This window comes from Marmota flaviventris, chromosome 8 (assembly GCF_047511675.1).
Source record: "Marmota flaviventris isolate mMarFla1 chromosome 8, mMarFla1.hap1, whole genome shotgun sequence".
Lineage (NCBI taxonomy): Eukaryota > Metazoa > Chordata > Mammalia > Rodentia > Sciuridae > Marmota > Marmota flaviventris.
Window position 1 is genome coordinate 70,753,800 of NC_092505.1, and position 6,533 is coordinate 70,760,332.

Consider the following 6,533-nt stretch of genomic DNA (forward strand, 5'->3'; position numbering starts at 1 on the left):
AAGATTATATGTAACCTTTCAGGGATCTTGGGTGAATCCCTGGAGCTCTCAGAGAGGACTCTCCAAGATAGCTAGATGGAAATTAAATATTTCCTAATCTCATGTTAACTTTTGAGTATTGTTAGGCTTAATATTCAGCAATGGGCACAATGGGATCTCAATATTTATTTTTTTTTGCAGTTTTTTCTCTGCATACCATCCACTTCACTGACACTGAAGATTCAAGCCATGCCAGTCTCAACTCGTCTTTTTCTCCTTAACTCCGCAAAATTGCTCTGCTTATGTTCCTTCTCTTGCATTGATCCAGAGTGTTCACCTGCAGAAACTGAAGACCACGGTAGGTTTCGCCTTGTGTACCTCTCTCAGTGATCAATCCTTTGCTGCCAGGTGTCCAATGTTTGAAAAGTTGCTCCATTTATTTACCCCTCTGGCTTCTTTAAACAGCAACAGCTAAGATTTGTACGATTTCTAATGTGTGCATTTAGAGCTATAATTTCCTGTAAGCATTTGCTTTCATGGCATTTGGTTTTGATACTGTTTTTTCATTAGAATTCATTTTGAAATATTTTCTAAATTTTGGTCTGATTTATTGTTTGATCCATTGGTCATCAGGCATATGCTCCTTAGTTTATAAGCATTTGGAAATTCTTTTGTTATCTTTATGTAATTAACTTCTGGTTTAATTCATACTAAATATGATTCAATCTTTTGAAATTTGTTGAGACTTGTGATTCAGCTTATGGTCAGTGTTTTTAAATAAATATTTTGGAGTATACTTTAAAAAAACAGAAATTTTAATGTTTTTGGATGTAATGTTGTATATCTTATTAATATGTTCAAAGTGCTAATAAATAGGAGCTCAACATATACTGAGTTGAATAACTAAAAAAAAATTATTAATGGAAATTCCAGACCAATAAAAGTAGATAAGATGATCCTCACAGAAGAAAGCCAAGTGAAATCATGCCATTTCCCCAGAATCCAACCAACATTAATGCCCACCCTATATGTGATCCCAATTATTTTTCTTCTCATGTTTCTGCCTATTTCTCTTCATTAGTTGTAAGCTTTGTATCATTAGTGTTGTATGACTGTAGAAAATAGTATACTGTGAAAAGTTAATAACATTGATTTATAAAGTTGATGGTGATACAAGAAATGGTTAATTTTATTCTTCATTTTTCTCTAAACAATTAATGACTATTTCTGATATGACAGAAGTTTAGACAGTATCTAATATCTCAAAATTTAGACAGTATCTAATATCTCAATGGTCAAATTTTTTAAGTACAATCATTTTCAGTTTTCCAAGTTCCACTGTCACTTTCTCTTTTTCATAAACCTGAGGTTAAAACTGGTATAAACATACAACCCCCAGTATGTTTAACCTTCCTATTTAACCCTTCTTTCAAATTTGTTCTGGATAACATATAATGGTTATAGAAAGAAGAGAGGAAACCAGTTTAGACAGTCTAACTGTGTATTATGCAGGCTTAAAAATACCTTTTGTATACTCTCAAATTTTTTTTTTCAACCTGATTCTAGCTGAAGTTCTGGTGAACAGTCTGTAAGGTTTTACTCTGCTTCATGCTGACAGGGCCACATGTCAAGCATGCACCAAGAATCAAGCCTCCTGTCCCAAAGTTTCTCTGTTGCAGCAAGGTGTGATGTCCTGTACCAACCCAGACCGATGAGGGAGTTAATGCAGCTGTCAACACCAAGGAGATGGCTGCTGACATAAAATTACTTATCCCTTTCATCTCTCAGAAAGACAGTTTTGAGACAGATTCTTGAGAAGGTTCTGTATTATATAAGCATTAACAGCAGTGTACCACTTGAAAACATTACCTTGTTTTGCTTCGATCTTTCCCTTTTTCCCCTCTTGGTTTATCTTTCACTCCTGCTCCCTGGGATCAAATTCCCAAACAGAATGTCATTACCTTTGTTTCAGGCTCTGCTTTTTAAAGAATAACCTAGACTAAAACAGTAGGAAAGTAGGCTGTTGGTAGATTATACAGTGCAGAAGTCTAATTTTCCTTGATTCTGCACATGCTACAAGGAAATACTCATTCAGTAGGCAGCATAGTTGGTGATTTCCATCTTTTTTTCTTTTTGAAAGCTCATCATCCATAATGAGCCTGACCACCTAAAGAAAAAAAAAGGTGGTAAAAATTAGCTTATAATAGGCAAATTTCTTTGATGATGTCTCTGAGCATTTTTCTGTGCACGAGGGTCCTCAGCAACTTGAATACTCATATGTATTATGGAAGAGCACTCAGTCAACTTAATCAGGTAAAGCTTTTTGTTGCTTTTGAAACAAGCATATCACATTTCTTATACTCCTTGGTAGAAAGCTGAATCTTTTACTATTATAATCCTTTTTGCTAAGAAACTCAAACATAACTTAAAAATACATGCCTTACTGGACTACTAATAAGTCTTTCTTTATTCATGAAGAACTTAGAAGGAATGCCCTGAAAGATATAGCATTATTGGGAATAAATTTTAGGTTTTCCATATGTTAGCCTTGAGTAAAAACATTAATAATTACAATTTCTTACTCATTTGAGACACTACAGAGATCAAATATTGATTAAAATTCCTCCCTTATGGAACCTATATTTTAGTAGAACAGAAGGTGACATAATAAACAAATTAAATAATTAAAACATATTGTAATTAAAATAACGGGTATAGATAAAAATAAACTAGGGATGATATTATGACTGAATCATATCCTTTCCACAAAATTCACATATTGAGCCCTCAGTATCTCATAATAAAGTATATTTGGACATCAGGCTTTGAAGGTGGTAATTAAGTTATTGAGGCCTTAGGGTGGGGCTCTAACCTAATCTAATACAAAAGGAAATTTGGACATAGAGAAAACATGGGAGCTGTAAACACAGAAGGAAAAACCACAGGAGGATACAGCTACCGGTGGCCAACTCCAAGCCAAGGCGAGAAGCCCCAGGAGAAACCAAACCAACCAACACCTTGATCATGGACTTCAGTCTCCACAACTGAGAAAGCACAATTCTGTTGTTTAAGTCATTCAATCCATTAGCTCTGGCAGTGCAAGCAAGCTAATATATATGGGAGAGAATGTGCAAGCTTTTTTGCTTGCTTGTTTTCATAAATAGGTCTCACAGAGATAATGACATTTGCATGAAGACCTGAGGAAGAGAAAAGAGCATAGAATATTTAGGGGAGGAGCATTCTGAAAGGAGGAAAAGCAATCCTCAGATTCCTGAGTTGGAGAGAGGTCTAAATTAGAAGATGAGTTTGAAAAGGTGTAGAATAAGGAAATAGTGGTAGAGCCTGTGACAAAGATTCTCAAAGCAGGCAGGGCCATATTGTGCCCTGTGGGGATGTTCTGAAAAATTGTGAGGATATTTTGACATTAGATTGGGGTGGTACTACTGGTCTTAAGTAAATTTACAGTCATCCTCAGGATAGTTCTATCTAATGAGATATATTCCCACATTCTATGTGACTTTATGCCCTACTGCTCATTTCAGATCCAAAATTTGACTGTGGGTAATGGTTACACTCATCTGTGAATATACTACAAAACCCATTCTGAATTGTATACTTCAAATGGATTAATTGTATGGCATGTGAATTTTATCATAATAAAGCCATTAAGAAAAAAAACGGCCATATAAAGGATAAACTCTGCATATTCAAACAACTGAATATACCATGTAGCATAAAAACAAACAAAAAATTTTTAAAAGATTTGTTACATGAAATATGCACAAACTCAAATATAGCATGGGGTGAAAGAAACCAAATACTATAGAGTACTTATTGAATCAATAATTTCGTGTAAAACTCAGGAATATAACAAAACTCACTTGTGTATCTAAGGTAATGGCTATATTTGGGGAGAACTCTGTGACTGGGCAGGGGCATAAAGGATGCTTTTAACCATTTATATCTTGATCTGGATTCTGATTGTCAGGGTATGTTTGTGTTAATTTGAAAGCTTACTGAAATATATTTACAATTTGTGTACTTTTTTCTATGCTGCACTTAAAAGTTCATTTAAAATTTAAAAAAAATCTAGCTGTTCTATAACTTTCTTATTAGTATGCATTAAAAAAGGACTAAAAGAATGCATAAATGTTTTAAGTTATTTTATATGAATTGGGATTGTAAAGAATTTTTATTTTATTTATATTCTTTTCATTATTTTCCAAAAAGTACCACAGTGGACACACATCCCATTTCTCACAGGGGAAAAAAGCTATCAAAATACATAGTCTGAGAGTTCTTGAATTAGTTTTCCATTAAACAAATTTATTCAAAATGTAGGAACTTTGGCTTTTGCTCCCAGATGAGAAGTAACTGTCACTTCCAAGAATGGTCTGGCTGCTGGTGCGTGTGTGTGTGTGTGTGTGTGTGTGTGTGTGTGCTTGCCTGGGGGTTCCTGGTGGCCTTGATGAATACCAGTAACTCATCATCTGCCTCCAGGAGAAAATGTAGTGCAAGTGTAGTATTCAAGAGATGGTGAACTAAGCCTAGGGGTGACACCCAAGCACAACTAAGGGGTGTGTGTGGGGGGTCATATTCCTCACAGAACCTGGGTCCTTAAGGTGAGCAGGTCATACGTGGGCAGTGGTGGGGGACTCACTGAGTTCTCAGCCTCTGAGCCAGGCAATGCATGACTAGCTTCTGATCACTGTCATCTTCATGGTTTATAAGGCCAGATGCTAAGAGTGTTTTTTTCTCATTTTTACAAGCTTGTGAAAACTAACGAAGACGAATATGTGACAGAGGCAGCTCCTGATCTGCAAATCCTAAAATATTTGATATTTGGCTCGGAACAGAAGTTTGCCAACTCCTTAATTAGAATTGAAGAGGCTATGCAGAAAAATTTCTTAAAGTACTTAAAATTCTTACCTGGGAATGAGCTTGCTGGCGAGGAGCCGGGTGTGGAACGAGTGTGCCAGGCTGCACTTGTACCGCGCGGTGTAGTACTGCCCAGGCTCGGCCGACTCCGGAACTTATAATCCACTTCAGAGAGTGTCAAACTGCACCTCTGAGGAGTCCAGCCTGGAAGTGGGGATGGCCTGGCCCTTCCTGGTCTGTCCAAAAGGATAAGGATGCTCACCGTGGCTCTCAAAGGACTGCAACGGAGGGTTCCGAGCCTCCCACCAGGAAGGCATCGTTGTCATTCCTGGAGAAGCTAGCGGAGCCTCCACCGGGATTTCTTTCCCGCTCTTGGTCGGTCGTGGACACTGGCAGGCTCCGAGTGGTGTGCGGGGCAATGGACAACTTTGGGTGAAACGCTTCGCGGGTGGGGCGGGACTCCTTGCGCATGCGCAGGGCTGCAACGCGCCCCCCCTAGCTCCCCGCGCAGGCCCCGCCCACGCGCAGGCCTGATGATTGTCCTTCCCGCGAGTGGGAAGAGCGCGCCTTTCCCTGGGCGCTAGAGGGCGGAAGGCTGTTTGCAAGATTTGGAGAGTTGTGAGCACTGTAACCCTTCACCCTTAAATCCTGCCCATGTTTGAACTATACAAAAGATAATTACGTGTGATTCAGCCTAATAGCTCAGTGTGTATACCCTGAGAGTAAGGGGTTTCCTACCTCAGGGTTTCTCGACCACCGGGCTGTTGGCGTTTGGGGCAAGAAGGTTTTTGGAGCGTGTGGAGGGGGCATGTTGTGTAGTAAATAAGCAATGTCTAGCGGCATCCTTGGGCTATACCTACTCAATGCCACCAGCATCCCCTCCTTCCCCAATTCTGACAATCCAAAACGTCCCCACACACTGCCACGTACCTGTGTGGTGGTGGCGAGGGGAGCAAAATCGCCAATATCGACATAAGCCATATAACATCGGATTCATGGTACAAGGATCATCATTAGGGAATGTGACATTGCTACATTACTGTAATCAGGATAGAGTTCGTATATTTTGACTTCCTCAATTGTCTCCAAAATGTCTTTGTTTATTGTTGGTAAAAGAGAAGCCTGGGATTAAGTAAACTGGAACACATGTTATATTTAGTTGTTAAATCTCTTTAGTTTCCTTGATTTAGAGCAGTTCCCCAGTCTTTGTTTGTTTGTTTGTTTCTTGTTTTTCCTGGAATTGACGTTTTTTTTAAAAAATCTAAGCCGGTCTGCCTATTCGTCCAGAATATCCTTCACTTTGGACATGTCAGATTTGTTCCTCATTATCAAATTGACAATGATTATATATCATATATATTTACATATATGTATACACACATATGAATTTTGGTGGTAAGTATACCCAGATAATTTAATATCCAATTTTATCTGTCTTCCTAGGACTATTTTCTATTTCAAATGCCTGCCTTACATTTTTAAAAAGTCCTCCCCCCCCCCCCCCATGGGGCTGGGATTGTGGCTCAGTGGAAGAGCACTAACTTAGTAGGGGCGGGACCCGGGTTCCATCCTCAGCACCACATAAAAATAAAGGCATTGTGTTGTGTCCATCTACACCAAAAAAATAAATATATTTTTTTAAAAGTCCCCCCAGTAATTTAATAAACTATTTTTTG

At 38.4% G+C, this 6,533-nt stretch overlaps 1 long non-coding RNA gene across 1 annotated transcript; it reads right to left on the bottom strand.

Annotated features, from left to right (window-relative positions):
- Window positions 1–1,140: 1,140 nt before the first annotated feature.
- Window positions 1,141–5,299, bottom strand: LOC139706782 (uncharacterized). Its single transcript, XR_011708432.1, has 2 exons — window positions 4,909–5,299; window positions 1,141–2,146 (listed from the first exon to the last, which is right to left on the bottom strand). It is a non-coding gene; the product is annotated as an uncharacterized lncRNA (long non-coding RNA).
- Window positions 5,300–6,533: the final 1,234 nt, after the last annotated feature.